This window comes from Lissotriton vulgaris, chromosome 10 (assembly GCF_964263255.1).
Source record: "Lissotriton vulgaris chromosome 10, aLisVul1.2, whole genome shotgun sequence".
Lineage (NCBI taxonomy): Eukaryota > Metazoa > Chordata > Amphibia > Caudata > Salamandridae > Lissotriton > Lissotriton vulgaris.
Genome location: NC_141698.1, coordinates 1,083,345,526 through 1,083,367,441, shown reverse-complemented (window position 1 = coordinate 1,083,367,441; position 21,916 = coordinate 1,083,345,526).

Sequence of the window (21,916 nt, the reverse complement as noted above, 5' to 3'; positions counted from 1 at the left end):
ATCTAAGTTATTAACCTTGTTAGCAGTAGATAGCAATACCATTTGTACTCAAGTGTAACTACTGGATGCGAAAACCACCAATAAATAACTTTTGAGCAGGGTTCAGTTTATTATTTGCACCCTGTTTACAATTTAACTTTAAATTCACTGTTTTGGAACAGTGGTTACTGCCAGCTAGAAGCTGCTGCTAAATGAGAGCACAAATTAAGGGCCTCATTAGGATGCCGGGCGGGCTTTGCACGCCCGCCATCCCATCGGTAAACGGGACCGCCCGCCATAAGGGGGGTGGTCCTGTCGGGGGCATTAGGATGTGCCCGCCACAGTGGCGGGCACATCCTGTATTTTTAGTATTGTGGTGGGCGGAGCTCTCTGCTCCACCCGCCACAATACAAAAATTGCTTTGCAGCATTTACATAAACAAAGCGGCAGGCACCGTGCGGTGCCTGCCGCTTTGTTTATGCAAATGTGGGGTGGTACCACCGGTACCCCCCCGTGTGCATGCCCCTACCCACCTTCCCTCTGGGGTCCCGTAGGGGGCCCCCAGAGTGAAGACCGCCTGCCTTTCCGTGGCGGCACTGCCGCCACGGAAAGGCTTGTCAAAATGCCTTTCATAATATGGCTGGCGGTGTCTGATAGACACCGCCACCATATTATTCATTATTCGCCGCAGCCGCAAGGCAACCGGGGCGGAAAAGTGGCGGGCGGTGTCTTGCTTCGCTGCGGTCCCCCCTGCCATTGTAATATGGCGGGGGGGAATTCAGGGAAGGATGTCGGGCGAATTGCCTCCGCTAGGCTGGCGGTTACCACCGCCAACCTGGCCGAGGCAATCCGCCCGACATCCTAATGACCCCCTAAGTGTGTGCATAGTTTACACTTGTCCCTTAACAGGCACTGGTGATTATACAAGTGAAAATGCCATTATGCCCATTGTAACACTTCCAAATGGGCCTAATTGACTCGCACCCTTTCCAGTCAGTAGGAAGATTGTGCAAATTGAGTAAGGAATTCAGGAAAGGTGATATTGACTAAGGTTTCCTTGGAGAAGTAATTATTTTATTGATGATGGCTGTCAGGAGCTCCCCACCCTGTCTGGTATGTCAGCACCCTCAGGGGTCCCTGCTTTTTCACGTTTCTGTCCACTAAGTTGTTTTTTTTCCCCTTTTCGTGCCACTGCCAATGTTTGTTTCTTTTTACTGTATTTGTTGGTGCCAGTGCTTATTTTGCCAATGCTTGCTGTTTTTGGAAGCTAGCAACAGGGTCACATTATTATTGGACATGTGCACCTGCCATGCTACCGGGCATGGCTAAGGCACCTGGCATGCTTATGGGCGTGGCTAGCCATGTGTCGTTAACTGCCACTGAACTGGCTATAAAAGCCGAAGCCTCACATCTGTCAATGCTTGGCTTAATGTCCTGGTTCCTGCTTCAGCTGGAGACTTCTTCTTTCACCGCTTCAGAATTTCCTCCTTCACCAATGGACAGAAGAATGCACCGGTCCGGGACTGCAGCAAGCAGCAGACACCGAAGTGCAGTGCGCTTTAAGGCTGCGTGTAAAGTAAAAGGCTGTGTGACTTTGACATTTTCTGTTGGATATCGGAAGGCTCATCCTTGCATATTTGCAATGTGAATTGCCCATCTGGTATATGGGGCACAAGTGACTTTTGATTCAAGAGGTGCACAGTCTAAATATGGAGTTTTAAATATCGACCTACAAAAATATCGAGTTGGAAATATCGAAGGTACAGAATATCGAGGTCAAGAATATCGTTGGACAAAATATCGACCCTAAGGTAAGTAATATCGATTTTTTTTATATCGATGTAAGTAATATTGAAGTTAGTAATATTGATAGCATATATATCGATGTAACTGATCTCGATGTTACTAATATCGATATTTGTATTATTGTTATGTATTTTATTATGTATTTAATATGTATGTGTTATATGTTTTTTGTCAAGTATTTTACTTGTTTTAAATTATATTTATACAGTTTAATATATTAATAAGGTTATTTTTAAGTCAGTTTTATGTTTTAGTACCGGAGCGGGTTGTAGGTTTATAGGGGAATAGGGTGGGAAGTAATTTAAAAATACTAAATTAATTAGTAATTTTTAGGACTTATAAATTAATTTTAATTAATTTTTGTGTTTATTTCTGTAGCGGGTTGTGGGTTTATAGAGGAATTGGGTGGGAAGAAATTTCATTGTAATTAATTAATGATTTCTTTTTGTTTATTGGTATTGATAATTATTTTATTTTTAATTAATTATTTTAATTGATAATTAGTTTTTTTATTTGGTAATTAATGTTTTTAATTGGTAAATCATTTTTAATTGGTAATTAATTTGGTAATTGGTAAATCATTTTTTAATTGGTAATTACATTTTTAATTGGTAATTAAATTTTTAAATGGTAATTAAATTTTTAATTAGTAATTAATTTTGTTAATTGGCAATTAATATTTTTAATTGGAAATTAACTTTTATTAATTTGAAATTATTTTTAATTAATTGGTAATTGATGTTTCAGAAAAAGTATTTTTTGGTATGAAAATAATGTTCTTGTTTTATATTTTTTAATTGTTAATTAATTTTTAATAATTAATATTATTTTTGTAATGAAACATATTTTATTGTTCAATGTTTATTATATGGTGACTAATATGTATTAATTAATATTTATTTGTATTTATTGTTAATTTATTGTTAATTATTTATTCAATTGTAATTATGTTTTTAATCATTATTAATGGGCATTTGTAAATGATGTAGAGTTATTTAAAAAATAAATTATTTATTATTTTAATTACAAAAATTATTTACAAGAATGTTATATTTAAATTCTACGCTATCCAATGCTTTCCCTACTGTTTCACTTTCTGGAGTTGGAATAGTAATTCTTATCCCTACGCTATCCAACGTTTTCCCTACTGTTGCACTCTCTGGAGGGGGAATAGTAATTTTTACTCCTACGCTTTCCAACGTTTTCCCTACTGTTGCACTCTCTGGAGGGGGGATAGTAATTTTTACCACTACGCCATCCAATGTTTTCCCTGCTGTTTCGCTCTCTGGAGTTGGAATAGTAATTTTTACCCCTAAGCTATCCAACGCTTTCCCTACTGTTGCACTCTCTGGAGTGGGAATAGTAATTTTTACCTCTACGCTATCCAATGCTTTCCCTACTGTTTCACTCTCTGGAGTTGGAATAGTAATTTTTACCCCTACACTATACAACGCTTTCCCTACTGTTGCACCCTCTGGAGTTGGGATAGTAACTTTTACCCCTACGCTACCCAACGCTTTCCCTACTGTTCCACCCTCTGGAGTTGGAATAGTAATTTTTTCCCCTACGCTATCCAAAGCTTTCCTTACTGTTTCACTCTCTGGAGTTGGAATAGTAATTTTTACCCCTACGCTATCAAACGCTTCCCCTACTGTTGCACCATCTGGAGTTGGAATAGTAATTTTTACCCCTACACTATACAATGCTTTCCCTACTGTTTCACTCTCTGGAGTAGGAATAGTAATTTTTACCCATACGTTATCCAACGCTTTCCCTACTGTTGCACTCTCTGGAGTTGGAATAGTAATATTTACCCCTAAGCTATCCAATGTTTTCCCTACGGTTTCACTTACTGGAGTTGGAATAGTTATTTTTACCCCACGCTATCCAACGCTTTCCCTACAGTTGCACTCTTTGGAGTGGGAATAGTAATTCTTACCCCTACACTATCCAACACTTTCCTTACTGTTTCCCTCACCGGAATGGGAATTGTAAGTTTTTACCCCTACGCTATCCAATGCTTTTCCTACTGTTGAACTCTCTGGAGTGGGAATAGTCATTTTTACCCCTACGCTATCTAATGCTTTCCCTACTGTTGCACTCTCTGGAGTGGAATTAGTAATTTTTACCCCTACGCTATCCAACGCTTACCCTACTGTTGAACTCCCTGGAGTGGGAAAAGTAATTTTTACCCCTACGCTATACAATGCTTTCCCTACTGTTGCACTCTTTGGAGTGGGAATAGTAATTTTTACCCCTAAGCTATTCAACGTTTTCCCTACAGTTGCACTCACTGGAGTCGGAATAGTACTTTTTATCCCTACTCTATCCAATGCTTTCCCTACTGTTTCAGTCTCTGGAGTTGGAATAGTAATTTTTACCCCTGCGCTATCCAACACTTTCCCTACTGTTGCAACCTCTGGAGTTGGAATAGTAACTTTTACCCCTTCGCTATACAACGCTTTCCATACTGTTGCACCCTCTGGAGTTGGAATGGTAATTTTTACCCCTACGCTATCCAACGCTTTCCTTACTGTTGCACTCTCTGGAGTGGAAAAAGTAATTTTTACCCCTACGCTATCCAGCACTTTCCCTACTGTTGCATTTTCCGAAGTGAGAATAGCCATTTCAAGTGTTATGCTATCCAATGTTATCATTACTGTATTTTTTTGGGACTTTGAATAGTAGTTTTATTTATTTAGCTATTTAATATTTTGTTTATTATTTTTGATAATGTAGTACATAATTAATTTTAAAAATATTAAATTGTTTGAATGTATTAAATATATTTATTTACTTTTTATTTATGTTATTGTTTTATGTGTGTAGATGTATTTGTAATTTATAATAATTTTTTAATAATTTATACGGTATTAAAATAATTATTTAAACTTATTATTAAGTAAGTATAGATTATATATTTTATGTATATGTTTAATTAATGTTATATTATTGTATTAGTATTATTTATTAATTTTAAACATTATTAAATATTTTAAACTATGTTTATTTTGTTTTATTTACTTTATTTTACTCTCTTTTTTATTACGAAAAAAACCCCGAAATTTTTACCTACGATATTTTTAACATCAATATTTTGGTTTCGATATTTTTGTACTTACCATGTTGTAGATAGGATGTCGATATTCTTGCCTTCGATATTCCTGCGTCGATTTTTCTGTAGGTCGATATTTTGTCCGTCAGTATTCTGTCAGTGATCTGATTCAAGACTATGGCATTTATATATTTGTTTCACGCTTTGCTCTTGGGGTCATTTTATGTTTGAAATCATTTCACATTTGTATTACGCTTAGCGCTTCGAGTCATTTTATGTTTGCACTCATTTCATATTTGTGTTACACTTAGCACCTTGAGTCATTTTATGTTTGAACTTATTTAATGTTGGTATTCAGCTTAGCGTATGAATTCCTTTTATGTTTCAACTCATTTCCAACTTCTGAGAGTTTTGTTTCTACTTTATATGCATTTAACTTTGATATTAAGACAAATATTGTGAACTTGAAACTAACTACGCCTTGTGCATGGAAGCATCCTGTTACCCTTCTGATCATCATATCGTATGAACACTGGCTTATGTAGCCCTTTGGGCCTGTTCCTAGATGTGAATATTTGTTTATGGGTGCTTTGTGCAAACAAAACAACGTGTCCAGGCGCCATTCGTTTACCTGGCTGTAGATGACACATAATCATAGCCAGTGACTCTTTTTTGGCAGCATTGTTCTTAGAGAAATTTATTTGGATTGTGTTCTCCTGCAACCTACAGACAAAGGCTAAGAGAGTATCTCAGCTCCTCTTGAGAACCAGGTGGGTAGCATAACTCGCTTATTGTGAGTGTTCTGTGTTGAGTGCGCCTGGTGGCCCTGGAATGTCTCTGTACTCATCTGTTGCATTTCTTAATTTATAGAGAAACACAAGTCCTCAAAAAGGCGACTCTACTCTGCAAACACATCCCCTTGAGGGTGCTGGACTGGACCTGGCTGTGTGGAGTAGCAGTGTTCTCTCTCTTTTTCTCGTCCCATTCCCATTCCCTTTTGGGTCACCTGCCGTGACCCCTGTAGCGAGTTCAGTAGTTCCGAGAGGTGTTCTAGGAGGAGAGGGGATAGTTCATCACTCCTGCAGACAACCTGAGCTTCAGGCGAGTTGCTGTGCCACAGTCTTAAATTAAGCCAAGCCACAAAATACAGGCATGCCTGAGCGATGATTTCTAGGAGGGGGTCCTTTGGTGATTTATCACAGGCACTAGACACGGACGCTCACACTTTAGCAGATATTACAAAAGCCTTAACTAGTTTACAACAGACGGTCTCAAATCTGAGACTAGAGAATCAGGATTTCCGATGGGAGTTACAGCGATATAAGCCTTGAGACAACCATGGACGAAAATAAGGTAAAGCACTCCAAGACCTTTATGCAACCAGGTTTGAGTTTCCTTTACACTCTCTACCTGTTCAACCAGCCCCTACTGCAAACATGGTTCCTCAACCCTTACATCTGAATGTGATAATCCCAACTCCAGTCCCGTTAGCCCCACCTGAGCGCTTCTTTGGGATAATATGAAATTCTCATGAAAACCCTTCCCACAGCCAGTGTGCTAGTGACTTTGATTATACAACACATAGTGCGTCTTCATGGGTTACCTTCTTCCATCGTGTCTGACTGTGGACCCAATTCATCTTGCGCTTCTGGCAGTGTTTATGTTCTTCTCTGGTGATAATGTCCGTTTGTCCTCTACATATCATCCACAGACGGATGGTCAAACGGAACGTACTAATCAATCCTTAGAATAAATCCTATGGTGTCTGGTCTCCGCATGGTCCTCTCAGTGGGATAAGGTCTTGCCACTGGTTGAATTTATCTTTAATAACAGTAGCACACAGCAACTGGGGTTTCCCCTTTTTATTGTTTGACTGGTCATCATCCTAGAATGTACCCTATTCTTGAACCTACCAAAGCAGGAAAAGTCCAGTCGATGCAGGAACACCACACTAAATTGTATGATATCCAACAAATGGTACAACGATATATAGCTCAGTATCAAGAGGAATTTAAAACACAAGCAGATAAACATAGAATATCTGCTTCTGACTATCATAGTGAGGATTGTGTTTGGCTATCTTCCAAGCATTAACATTTGGCAGGATAAAAGAAATGACTCCCTCATTTTCTTGGTCCCTTTGCCATCCGTAAAGTAGTGAACCCTTTGGCCATGGTACTTAAGTTACCCCAGCACTAGTAGGTGCACCCTGTATTTCATGTATCCCTGCTTCATGCCTATTCCCCTACCACTTGCTCAGCTCCTCCGCCTCCCCCAATTCAAGTGAATGGACAGTTGGAATTTGAGAAGGTAAAAGTTCTTGATTCCAAACGCATCCGGGGTGCGTTGCACTCTTTGCTGGCGTGGGAGGGCTATGGTCCCGATGACAACTCTTGGAAACCCACCTCCGCGGTCCATGCTCCTTGTCTTATGCATCTCGTTCACCTTTGCCATCCCACAAAACCCCACCCCCTACGAGTACTTTTGGTGGGAGGGAACTGTCCTGTCCGGTAAGTTGGCACCCTCAGGGGTCCCTGCTTGCTCACATTTCTGTCCACTAAATTGTTTTTTTTTTCCTTTTCTTGAGAAGTGTGATGTAAAGAATTAAAAGGAGCAAAACAATTTAGAACACTTCACTTAGTGATGGGTAAATGACAAATATTTACAGAAACTCAATTTCCAAAACCTTATTGTTTGTACACGATATAGTTTTATCAGTAAAACTGCATGCCAGTGGGAAATGTTGTGCCTATTTCAATGTGAATCTGCTGTTTGCAAATGACAGTGTGCTACAACTTCATGCCTGCACCTGCTCTGTTGACAATGCTGTTAATGAACTAAGAGACAAGTCAGGGGTCATGTGTATCTTGTATGTGGATAGATTTGAAAAATATATGGAGCAAAGGTTTAGTCTATTAAATCAAACAAAGGAGTTTTTTGGACATCAGACATGCTGACTGGCATATTTGAAGGTGCTCTCATATGTGATAATGAAGAAAATGGCAGAGTAGTGAATTCAAATATTTGCCCAGATCACAGAATTTGAAACCAATTTATGGCTCAAGAGCATTACAAATAGGTTGATTAGATTATTTAAGTCACTAGACCTCCATATCTAATAACATTTTTATGATTTTGTGAGGTCTGTTCAGGTCTTCTTTGATGTACTTATACACAACTTCCAAGTTTACCATTCAAAACAGAAATATAAGGGGACAGCCATTCATTAGACATCTGCATAGTGGGGACCTGAGCACGCTGTTGCAAAGTAAGAAACAGGCTCCTTTGTGGATGACGAACTCACTCTTAAATGTAATTTCTACTTTGTTTGGCTATCACCTTTGTTTTTCTTCTGCCACATTGGTCCTATTCAGTGAACGAGAGCACCACGGAGGAGCAAAGAATTAAATAAATGCATATGTAATGCCAGCCAGTATCAAACCATCATGCATCCTCAGCTACCAGGAACCCATAAAGGATCTGTCACCATGATGGCTAGATCAGTTTTCACTCTATGTCCATAAAGTCAATTCAGCTGATACACCATGCACAGAAGGGGGCTGCTTTCACCATTATTTAGGAAGAAGGGATTTCCATGGAAAAGTCACATCGTTGGGTGCAGCTCAAGTAAAACGAGGGTCATAAGATGTGATACAAAGGAGGTTTCAGTTCTGGTAAGAATGTCTTCATTTACAACCATATCATACCCCATATGTGTTGAATGACTTCAACGCTTAAGCATGAATAACAGCCCACTACCACTCTATAGACCATGGGTACTCACAAACATTTTCCCAGGAGCCACAAAGTATGATTTGTGGTGTGACCGAGGGTTGCACTGATGCCAGCAGGGTTGCAGTTGGATAATATGGGATTTGTAAGGTTGGTGTAAGGGAAAAGGGAAGCATATACTTGCAGTGGCTGAATTGCACAATGCAGAAACTGAAAACCTGGGATCAATTCCTACTTCCCCATTTGACCAAATGGTGTGATCTTTGTCTCCTTTTCCTTCTCTTGTGTTTAATTTAATAAACTATGATATGGTCCATTTGAAATAGCCAGCCAGTCCACCCAGAGGGTGCACATTACAACGGAGTTGCCTCTTAGTTCACTATTGGCATTGTTGTCAGAGTTGGTGGAAGAATGAATGTTTCTAAATTCTTATTTGAAAACTATCATTTAAAATAAATAAATACATTGATGTAGTGATATCATTGGATAGGTCCTGTATCACTGCTATAGCTCAATAGTAACAAAACACAAGACAGTGGCTCACCAGGGAGATCTGATGAACATGCATTCTTGTATAAATCATGCCAAGGATACATACAAATATTGTCTCCTTTGCTCTCTACGCGTTCAGAGGAATTCTCCATGTCTCCAGGCTCTGAACCCGTGATTCATCATCTACGACCAACCATTCACGTACATTGTGTACAAACATGTCGGTCTGTGCCATTCTTAGGTGAGGTAAATCCATTGCAGAGCCAAGTGTATCTCCCTTTAGAGTCACACTTCTGACTATACTCTCATAGTAGACATATGAATGAAAGAGAAAATTTAAACTGAATCATATCAAAGCATCAATCCTAATACTAGGAGAAAGCTCTTCAACTTTGTCTCAGACTACGGTTTGCTTTCTTTGCATATATTCTCTTTCTACACCTAGATTAAGGTACCCATAATGAATATGATTGCTCCATCAAGTCTTCTCTAATCAACACTACAGCCTGTTTTGTCTTTTGCAAACTGAAGGCACTTCACATCTTATTTAGCTGTCTCCCTTTTACAGCTAGCTAGGTGCTGTGATTTCTGACAAAATGCACACGTGCCACCCACCTTGAGAAAGCAATATACAAGCTCCAGAAATGATGGACTGATTTTTCCATGGGATTCAAATCTACAGATTACAGCTTTTCTATCTGAAGTTGACAGCAATAATTGTCACTGCAGTAGTTACAATAAATGTGGCAACAATATAAATCCGCCATTCTCATCTTACCAACTTATGGAAAGTTATCACACTGCCTTATAGTGTGGCCAGGTGCTAATTTTAAGGCTTTCAATGTCTAATGTATTTGAATACATGCCTGCGTAACACCTCCCAGCACATAAACAATCACCAGAGGTGATTTCCTTGTTCTACGTGTGCTGTAGAATGTAGCACACATTGAAAGAGGAAATAAACAAGGAGAAATTAAACAATTTCTCCTAGTTGTGCCTCCGTACACCTCCCTTGGGGAGGCGTAGCATTCAGATGCATTTCCAGGTAAACGATTTCTCGTAAATCTGGAAATGTGTCAGGTTCCATTTGTGTTGCATGGGAAGACCCACAACAACACCCATGGAACTCCCCTTTCACGCAAAGTGCTACGTGCAAAGGACCCATATCTACAAGGACAGGTAAAGCCAAGCAGGGTGGCTTTTCCTGTCCTTGTAAATATAGGTCAGTAAAATGTGCTGCCGGTGCGTACCGGTGGCGCAAGGGGCTTGTAATTCTGCCCCTCAATTCATGAAGACCAATACATGTTTCAGAAGCAGTATCCAACTCATTAAAATAGACCTTTGGAATGGAAGCATAGCTGCAGCCCTGATGGAGTTCCAATTTGCAACATAATAGAAATAACCCTGTATGTACGGTCACATACTAAGAGGTGCGACTTGACACTCTGAATCACTGGTCCAATAGCAGATGTCTCTGAGTCCGTCTCACGGGAGACTGACCTGTGCTGCCGCAGGACCATGAATGCCCCAGCTACTGTTTTAAGCCTAATGCTTAGGTGCTGGGCAAGGGTTGGCACAAAGCACTATTACCCACCCAGTTGTTTCAATGGAGGTACAGGGAGGTACAGGGACAGATTCGGTCTGTGGTGACGTGGTCACTGGGGCACTAATTTGAACTATAACTTGCAGTCTTGCAATGCACAGTGATGTCATAAATGATGTGATTTCAGATGTCATCGGTCATATTATCAAAGATATCATACAATCTTCCACGAGTAATTTAATGTGTGAGGTCATAAGCAGTGCATGGTGAGGTTCTGAGTTATAGTTACTCGAAATAACTAGAACTGCTGAATTCCAGTTTTTTAACATGTTATGTATAAACTGCCTTTTCACGTAACTAAACATTTGATTTTTTTTTGTGAATTTTTGAGACGGGATGGTGGCAGCGTGGTAAGGACTGGCCCCTGAAGCTGCAGCCGCAGGACACCTGCCACCTGGGCACCGAGGCTGAACTGACTGGGAGGATAACCCCAACGAGAGCCAGGGACCCGCAGACCCTGGATGTATCAGTCAGGCCCTGTGCACGATTGGGGACGTTTTGCCGCTTTGCTGCTGTTGGGGCCACATTCCAGTAATGCCGCAAGACCCTGGTGGGACACCATGTCCCAAGGTTCCTCTGTGTGCAGGCACTGACAGTGGGGGGGAGGCATGGCCATCGTGCTTATAGCGCTGCCTGGCGTACGTGTGCGGGACGCGCTCAGACAAAGTCCAGGCCAAGGGCCGGCCCATCCATGCCTGTCATAGCCCGGAAGAGGCTGGGCTGGGCCACCCCCCTGAAACTTCGTTCTAGAGGACCGTCGATCTTCTACTCGTACAAGGTACTGTGCGCCATTTCAGAGTTACTCTGAGGTTATACAGGGCTCGCACATTTTGCTCTGGTTGCTGGTTCCCTCCACCATCTCCCAGCATTGGAGTGGCACGGGGAAAAGGAAAGTAATTGAGGAAAGGTTGGGGGGCGTCAAGAGGAAACAAATTCAGAAAGAAAGCTCGGGACTTGGGCATCGCGTCAGGGAGCGACGTGCTGGACAGCATTGATTATCTATTAGTTGAGTGTGAGGAGCTTCTTGATCCAACGGTAGTTACTAGCGCTCCAAAGCCCATCGCATCATGCAAACTTGCTAACGGCTCCAATTAAAAAAACTGACAAATCTCAAGCATGTTTAAAAAGGCAGTCAGCACGAAGCCATCACTGGAAGCCATTGATGTGTTACCCACGAATCTGTATAGCGCCATCAATACATCATCTACGATCATGGCAGACATTCCATGTAGTAATAGATTTTCACCCCTTTCAGACCCCTTGGAACCACTGGACACTACTACTACTACAGGGGTACAAGTGGTAGTAGTGGGCGGCAGGGCAGATGATGCTTCTTGGGCCAGTGGTGGAGGGATGGAGAGTTCTGAATCATTGTTATCTAAAATAAATCTCCACAGGGAAATTACTGTTCTGAAGAAAACAATAGGTACCTAGACTGATCTTATTTATAGGTTGCTATATAAAATAGAAGTATCGAGTGGCCCTGTGACGCTGCCTGCTGCTGAACTATTGAGGGAAGTTGCCGATTTGAAACAACCTCCACAACTCACATGTAATGCCGTGCCCGCTACCTCCGCACTCCTGTTAAACAACTCAGGCCATTGCAGCACCAGCCATCCTAGAAAACCACCATTGTGAGTGAAACAACTGGAAGGGGATAAGGGCCAAAGAAGGGATATACACCTTGCAGGAGGACACCTTCACAGCGAAAACTCCCACCCTAGAGAAGGAGGTAGCAAGGCACCTATCCTGCAAACCTGCCAAATCGTTATCATCACGAAATCTACTGACAAACGAACCCAAAGGAAATAAATTTGCCCAATATGAGAATGAAGAGTCTACTTTCAATACTATCAAGGAATGGAACTCCCTCCCCTTACATCTTAGAAAAGTTCCTTCCCTTCTGAAACTCAGAAAACAGTTGAAGACTTGGCTTTTTCAGCAATAATAGCACTTAGCACAGTATGTATGCACTGGAAGCGCCCAGAGGCCCGAGGGTATTTGTGCGCTGTACAAATTTCATTAACATATTAAGAATAAATCAATTCGTTGGATTAGGCATGTAAGGGGTGCAGGTCTGTGATAAGGGATGATATCCTGAGAGCAAGAAGATGTGTCCTGATTGATAGCGCAGTTGGCGCAATGGAGCTCACATTGGATGACGAAAGTCTAGTGCACAATGTAATTGTTTTGGAAGCCAGGACTTGCCCTCCACCCACTTCGAACATTCAATTCAAGCTGTATATGCCTAGCAACGTCATTCAGCACAGGTCCAACCTGAGTCCAACAAGGGCTACCCCATCTTCGACCTTAGCTCAAAATGGCTGACTGCAATTAGGACCCTTACCTGAATATGTCACAGTTAGTACTCCTGACTCTGACCTTAATACAGCTTGCTAATTTTCCGTGGGGGTGTCAAAAGCAACAAAGGTATTGATTGGCTCGGGTTCCAGCAGCCCTATGACACGGAAGCTTCTAGAAGTGGGAGACACCAACCAAGTTGTGGATATAGTCACTTGCAACCACTTTATGACACAGGAAGCTGAGAACCACAGCGCATTTGTTAATTTAGATCAAATACAGCCCACAGGTTTCTGTCAGCTCAGGATAGCCTCATGGAACGTGGCTGGAATAAGGAGCGCGCCATGTCTACCTCACTGGCTAGAGATTATAAATTTGCATGATATCTGCCTTTTGAAGGAAACCTGGAGATTAACTCCTATATTTGTGCCAGGTTTTGTGACCCTTTATAAACAGGCTGAATCATCCAAACAAGGTCGCCCTTCAGAAGGACTGTTCATTTTGGTTAGCATTGCATTAATTTGAGACATTAAAAAGTTTCCTACTGACAGCCCAGACATCCTTGCTGTAAGGCTAAGGGGTTAAGGGGTAGTATGGGCAAGAGCATAGATATTTACAATGTCTCTGCAAGCGGCACAAGAGTGGGCAAATCCCACCCCCTACAAACCCTAGATGAGCTGTTAAATACGAGGCAAGTCTCATTCCCCCTAATTATAGGTGGGGATTTTAATGTCACTTTTGATCCCTTGATAGGGAGTATATTTAAGAAGTTAATGAGGAGGATAAATTGTGGTCAGTTCCACCTCTCAGAAAAGGGGGTGGTGATGAACAGAGTGTCTGAATTAAGCAGACCACTCTTACCCAGTCCAAAGATCAGGGCTTGATCCATCACCGTTTTTTAGCTCACTGCACCATCCCAGGTCAGAACTTGGCTATATGCAAATTAGTCTGACCCTGGCCCAGTGCATCATGGGAACAGGGCAGACCAAACTACCAAGCCAATTCTTATACTGGGAAGGAAACAAGCTTCCGGGGACCGGTTTCTGGCATTTCAGCCGTCTTCGGCCCGGCTTGCTTGAATCCTGATGGTGCAATGAGCAAGGGACTCACATCTGAGTATACCCTTGCACGCTTATGGTGGACAAAAACGATTCAGAAAAGGGGGTGGTGATGAACAGAGTGTCTGAATTAAGCAGACCACTCTTACCCAGTCCAAAGATCAGGGCTTGATCCATCACCGTTTTTTAGCTCACTGCACCATCCCAGGTCAGAACTTGGCTATATGCAAATTAGTCTGACCCTGGCCCAGTGCATCATGGGAACAGGGCAGACCAAACTACCAAGCCAATTCTTATACTGGGAAGGAAACAAGCTTCCGGGGACCGGTTTCTGGCATTTCAGCCGTCTTCGGCCCGGCTTGCTTGAATCCTGATGGTGCAATGAGCAAGGGACTCACATCTGAGTATACCCTTCCACGCTTATGGTGGACAAAAACGATTCAGAAAAGGGGGTGGTGATGAACAGTTCCACCTCTCGACCTTCCTCCAATAAAGAAATGGTCCTATGCAGCCCACAAATGAATGCACTGGCCTTAGATTATAGTTTGCAGGCCACAAATGGAAGAACACGCTCTGATAGAGGAGGGGGGCTTACCTTCATTGGCGCAACTGGTGGCAGCAGTATGGATTATAATTTTGTGGATCACACACTTTGGCCGATTGTAATTGATATGGCCATAGTTAACAACTGCGAAAGAGACCACAACCTGTTAAGCTTGTTGCTTGAATATCCGTGGGGTGAAAATGGTAGCATAGGCACAAATAAATTGATCACTATGGAAGTGGCACCTTCGAATGACAAACGTCGCCTAAAGTGGCCAATGATACTGAAGGACAAGACTAGGTTTAACACCTTAAAAAGGAACCTTGCCTTGCATACAAAGGGCCTCATTTATGAAAAGTGATGCATTGCTGCATGAAAACAACAATGCATCACTTTTCATTGTGCCTCCCCTTGGGACATGCTGGATACGTCATATTTACAGTAAATGTAAATGTACAGGAATTTATATAGCGCAAATCACCAAGCGGTTTCTAAGCGCTTGCTTAGGAAACCCGTCCTGGTATTCCCCTGTGAGATATCCCCGGCAGGGTATCCGCAAGGTGAAAGCCAGGCATCCCGCCGCGAGGGGCCGTTGTGGAGATTAAGCAAGCTATTGCCCAGAGTCACAGAGTGTGAACCCGTGAGTCGAGTAGGCACCGGAGCGAGAATTGTCAAGTCCATGGACATTTTAGGACTCAAGACCCCGCCGAGCCGGGAATTGAACCCTGGTCCCGAGCTGACCTCTGCTTCCAGGTCTGCCTTCTCTAACCAGTGAGCCACACTTCTCCACACAGTATGACACATCATGTCGCAAGGAGTTACAGATACATCAGTATTTCTGGCGTGTCTGTAGGCGCAAAAATGACACATTGCTGGAGTCTGTCACGAAAGTGACACACCTCGATCAATGGGTTATTTCACATGGGCAAGTCCCATTTCAAATGTGCCTGCGTCAGTCTTACGCCTGCTATGAAGCAGGCGTAAGATATTGATGCATTTGCTTCCTAGAAATGATGCAGTGAAATCACATAGATTTCACTGCATCGCTTCTACTAACCTTACTTGCGTCAGAACGTCCCCCCTGAATACATTATACCTGGTGCAGCTATAATGTGGCTGAGGGGTTCACAAAGAGACGCATCTACCTATATGCATCACTTTGTAAATACGACGCAACATGGCACATTTTTTACCTTGCTGAGGTGTCAAAAAAAGTGACGCACTGTCGGTGCAAAAGTTACACATGGGCTCATAAATAAGCCCCAACATTGTTTGACCAATTGGTTCAAAACTTCATTGTTCACTTTCATACTTATAGCCTAAAACAGAGAGAAGTAAACAAGCAACTCCATGGTTCATACAGGAATGTAGGTGCCGGAGGAGACGATTGGCTACAGCTATCAGACTTAGGAATATGCCCCTGATATATGATCTAAGGAGGCTGTGTATATTATCTCGAGCAAGGGCCAAGCGAGATTGGGACGAGAACAGGCGGGAAGAACTCGGTGTGGCTTGTTCCTTAATCAGACAATAGGACATTTTGGGCTCTTGTGGGGAAGGGCAACCTTGAAAATTCATCTCCCTTAGCCAATAATATTGCGGCCAAAGCATGGCATAAGCACTTTAGTGCTTTCTAGATGAACATCATCAACCACGATTCAGGGCTATCTCCTTTTGATCTACCCCATTCTACATCAAGGCTCTCCTTTTCTAAGGAAGAAACCCTGGCCTCTATAGAGGTGATTGTACCAGCTAAAATATTCGGACAGGAAGGGATCCCTGCAGATCTCTTCCTCTCTGACAAGTACAACTGGGCCTCCTACATAAGGGCACTTATCAATGGCATTGCCAGGGGACCCCCATTCCCGAATAGTGGAAGGGATCTGAAGTGATCCCTAGCCACAAAAAGGGTGACAGGAGCAATCCAGCCAATTATCAGCCTATTAGTTTGATCGATTGCATCCAAAAAGTATTATGGTGTTCACTTCTAGTGAAGATCTAAGATTGGATGGCTGGGAACCATATTCTGTCCCCACTTAAAGCAGGGTTTCACTAGAAAACGGGAACAATTGATCAGGTTATCTGTTTTCTCCTTCTTTATTGGAAGGTGGTATTACTGGGCAAGGGGAGTCTTTACGTAGCTTTTATAGATCTGAAGTCAGCGTTTGACCTTGTGCCCAGGAACAAGCTGGACAGGTGCTCAAGGAGATGGGTATTCTGACACTACTTATAAAGCTCCATGTAGAGATTTACACCAGGGTGAGATGGGGCAGCCAAGGCCAAGTCACGCATCCTGTTAAAATCATGCACGGGGTTCGCCAGAGGTGCGTGTGGCACCAACATTGTTTTTGCTATATATCAACCAAGTGGTCGAATACTTGTCAGCAACTCCAGCAGATGCTCCTTCTTAGGGGAATCAGAAAATCACAACTCTTCTTTTTGCAGATGATACCCATCTCGTCTCCAAAACCCCTACGGGGCTGTAGAGTGTTTTAAATCGATTCAAGACCTTTTTTGACGAGAGGGGCCTTGAAATACATACCTCAAAGACAAAACTGATGCTGCTGAATCCCCAGAGAGAGAGAGTTGTTTCGACTACTTGGGTATCAAATTGTCCGAAGGTATGGCCTGGAAACAACAACTTAATAAGGCGTACCATAAATTCTCCCAGGTAACTGGGGCTTTAACCCCTTCCATGCTCATGATGAGCTCAGCTCGTCATGAGGCACAGTTGAGCTGTGCTGATGACGAGCTGAGCTCGTCATGACACCAGAAAAATGGCAATTTCCAGCACAGGGGAAAAATAACCACAGCAGCGATGTGGAAGGAACATTGTCGCTCCTACAAAACCAGTCGCCCCAGCTGTGGAGCTATACAAACAAAAGGTTGTTAGTAGTGCCCTTTATGGGACAGAACTCAGGGGCTTTGAACATTTGAATGATCTCACAGTGATTGAGGATAAGTTTCTTAGGAATCTAGTGCCCCTTCCACCAAGCACACGTCTTCAACCCCTAAAGCTGGAAATGGGAATTGGACATGTCAAGCACCTTGTGAAGCTTCGCCTGCTTCTAGTCTGGCAGAGGCTTGTTTCTACCCCAGAATTGTCCTCTTATGCAGTCGCCATCAATGAGGTTTGTTCTCTTGGTACATCAAGCAAAATAGGATGGATTAAACACGTTAGAAACCTCATCACTATTATTGGGAAATCAGGCACAGCGTCAACTGACCACCACCCTTCACAAGAAAGAAATAAAAGTGCTGTATTGGGACTGGGTGGAGCAGAACAAATTTAGGGATAACAAGCGGGGCAGACTTTCTGAGGAATTTATGGATTTTAATCTTAGCTGTTCTCCGGAAGCTTATCTTCATATTGTAAAGGTGCCGGCCGATAGAAAATTATATATACAATTTAGGCACAGCTGTTTGCCCATAAATTCATTCACAAACTTGTGGCTATGTAATGTTGCCAAGACAAAAGACTGCCCATGCTGTTCTTCATTGACCGAATCAACAATTCATGTCTTCTTTGCTTGCCCCGCATACACAAAATCTAGGGCCAAATGGTTAATCCCCATTTGTAAGCAACTTGGAACACTCAATTCTGGTGTTGCCTTGCGCATACTAAAAACTAGACCTATATTTGAGTATGTAATCGCGTAGTTACTGGGTCACATGTGGGAAATTTAGAAGGAAGCCCCAGAGCCCAATATTGACCTGATTCCAATATGTCCAAAATATGCTGGTGAGGGAATTCACTCAGAGTATGATGAAACCCTGTCACTGAGTGAATTGTTTACATTTTGATCTTATATTTTTATGTCAATGGCAGCGCAATTCAATTGGTCTACTTGTTTTTATTTCCTATAACATGGTTTTAAACTGCTCACTGCGCCTTCGTATTAGGTACTCTGAATTAATTAGTCAGCAGTTTTTATTATTGTATAATTTTAGGACAGAAACAAGGATTATGCTTTTAATGATGAACTGCTGTGCTTTTATGTGTCGTGATGGGTTTTAGCATAGTCAAAATGTTTGTGGACTGTAAACATGTATTTGCACTTTTTTGGTCTGAAGACCTAATAAAGTTTATTGAATTGAATTGAATACAAAGCAACATTGTTTTTGCTATATATCAACCAAGTGGTCGACTTTAGTCTTAATTTTTTTCAGTGAATTCCTAGATTCTTTGATTTTACATAAAGTAATATTTTATTACCTTACCTAACTATGCAAACCCTCCATCCACATGCAGCCTGTGGTTGGCTGCAGGCCTTGGATGTAGCCAGGGCCTTTGCCCAACCCCCTGCCGGCAGTCACACCCACTGCAAAGGCTTTTGGCTGTGTCCAGCGTGGGATTAGCTGTAGGGTGTTAGCAAGCCTTGCGCGTTACCCTCTGTGGGTAGTCAACCACACCCCTGCACTTTGCCTTTGGCAATGTGCAGTTTGGGGTTGGCAGTAATCCTAACCCAAAGTTTGGACCCATGCCCAAATACCATAAATCAGAAGGCCCTTAGCGTAGCTCAGCATGGGATAGCTTCAGTGTCTGGCTAGGCTTTGCGCGCAACCCCACGCAGCTCACCAACCTCCTGTCATGCCTGGACCTTGATATGCAGTGTATGTTGACTGCACATAAAAACAAAAAACATGCAGGTAGGATACATTTTGAGCTGGAATTCTATGTTAAATAAAAGCACTTCGGAAGGCGATCGCACAAAATGCAATAAAAACAGAAGCAAAAGAGAAAGTTAACTATGTGTATATAAAAAAATGAAAATCCGTGAATAAAAGGAGCTATAACACAGATTAAAGGTACAGATTTTAAAAAAAACATTTGCATGCAAAAACATACAGTTCCATGTACTTTTATTTTGTTTTAAAGTGCATCTAAGGAGATTAAGTTCTTTGACCTAAACCACATACTACCAAGCAGTAGCTAAACTGGAACGTAGTTTTAAAGATCATACATTTGTAGTGTTGTACTTTAAACAATATGTCCATCCAATATACACAGGTTATGTGCTCGATGATAAACAGGTTAAAGAATAAATATGTTATATAAAGATGCTGCCTAATAAATGCCCTGGCAGTTCTTCTGGTTATAAATTAACTATTGGGAGTGCAGCTGGAACCACACCACTATTTATATTGTATTTTACAGAAGGACATTAAAATATGTTGAGTTGAGCCAAAGCAATGTATCTGCCTAATTTAAATAAAAGCTACAAATGTACCGTAAAGCTCAAGTATAAACTTAAAGTTACATAGGTGCAGCTCAAAAATTTTGTTTTTATGATGGCTTGACATAATCTTTATTTAGCTCACTTCGCCACGCCAGTTAAGACACAACGATATGCAAATCAGTCTTGACCCTGTGCCTCATGGGAACATTCCAGCCCGAACTGCCAAGCCATGCCTTCCCTGGACCGGAAACAAGCATCCTGGGACTGGTTTGTGAGCAAGGGACCCACGTCTGGGCATACCCTGCTAACTCAGGGCAAACAAAGCAAACACAAAGAGATGATGGACGGAGCGCTGAAACGTTTCAGACACTCACCCCCAGTCACAGATCTGGGTTGAATCCATCATCATTCTTTAGCTCACTCCACCACACCATTTCAGACACAGCTACATGTAAGGGTTAGCAGATCTTTGGGTGGGGGGGAGGGTGACCCTTCAGTCATTATAAGCAGGTTAAAAATCCATCAAGAAATCATGGGAGCAGGATTGGTGATCAGACAGCCTAGAATGAGCTCTCACTTCTATTCCTCTGTATCCTAGACAAGTTTTCTGTGATACTGAATGGTGACTGAAGTGTACATACAGTAAAGACTCCAGAGATACAGGTAAGTACTCCATTCTATATTAAATCCTGGGCACATTACAGATGTGCTTCGTCTCAGCCTTTGAGTCTACTCTGTCCCTCTGTACATCCCAGTGCATAAAAATATATACTGATATTTACATTCTAAGGATGATCTCACTAGGAATAGATAACATCAAAGTAGAATGAAGGCACAACACATCTTTTCCTTTTAAACAAAGCAACAATCAATCAATCAATCAATCAATCAATCAATCAAAACATTTATATAGCGCACTACTCACCCGGAGGGTCTCAAGGCGCTTGGGGAGGGGGGGTCCGCTACTGCTCGAACAGCCAGGTCTTGAGCAGCTTCCTGAAGGCGAGGTGAACTTGGGTCAGGCAGAGGTGGGTCGGGAGGGAGTTCCAAGTCTTGGCGGCCTGGTAGGAGAAGGATCTTCCTCCCATGGTGGTTCTTCGGATGCGTGGAACGGCGGCGAGGGCGTGGCTGGTCGATTGAAGCTGGCGTGCGGGAGTGTAGAAGTTGAGGCGGCTGTTGAGGTATCTTGGGCCTTGGTTGTGTAGGGCTTTGTGTGCGTGGGTGAGGAGTCGGAAGGTGATTCTTTTGTTGACGGGGAGCCAGTGCAGGTCTCTCAGGTGTCCGGAGATGTGGCTGTGTCGGGGGATGTCGAGGATGAGTCTCGCTGAGGCGTTCTGGATCCGCTGGAGTCTCCTCTGGAGTTTGGCAGTGGTTCCGGAGTAGAGGGCGTTGCCGTAGTCCAGTCGGCTGGTGACGAGGGCCTGGGTGACCGTCTTCCTGGTCTCGGTGGGGTTCCACCAGAAGATCTTATGTAGCATTCGCAGGATATTGAAGCAAGACGAGGAGACTGCATTGACTTGTCTGGTCATGGAGAGGGAGGAGTCCAGGATGAAGCCCAGGTTGCGTGTGTGGTCTGTCGGTTTGGGTGCGGTGCCCAGGGCGGGGGGCCACCAGGAGTCGTCCCAGGCGGACGGCGAGGAGCCTAGGATGAGAACTTCCGTCTTGTCTGAGTTCAGTTTCAGGCGGCTGGTCATCATCCACTCGGCAACGTCTGTCATCCCTTCGTGTAGGTTGGCTCTGGCGGTGGCGGGGTCGTTGGTGAGGGAGAGGATCAGCTGGGTGTCGTCGGCGTAGGAGATGATGTTGAGGTTGTGTTGGCGTGCGATGGCCGCCAGGGGGCTCATGTAGACGTTGAAGAGGGTGGGGCTGAGCGAGGAGCCCTGAGGAACGCCGCAGATGACTTCGGTGGCCTCTGATCTGAACGGGGGTAGGCGGACTCTCTGTGTCCTTCCAGCGGGATGATCCACTCCAGTGCCTTCTCCTGGATTCCGACGTTGCTGTGACGCTGCACTAGGGTGCGGTGGCAGACAGTGTCGAATGCCGCGGAGAGGTCTAGGAGGATGAGGGCCGCTGTTTCTCCGTTGTCGAGCAGGGCTCGGATGTCATCAGTGGCTGCGATGAGGGCGGTCTCAGTGCTTTGGTTGGCCCGGAAGCCAGACTGTGAGA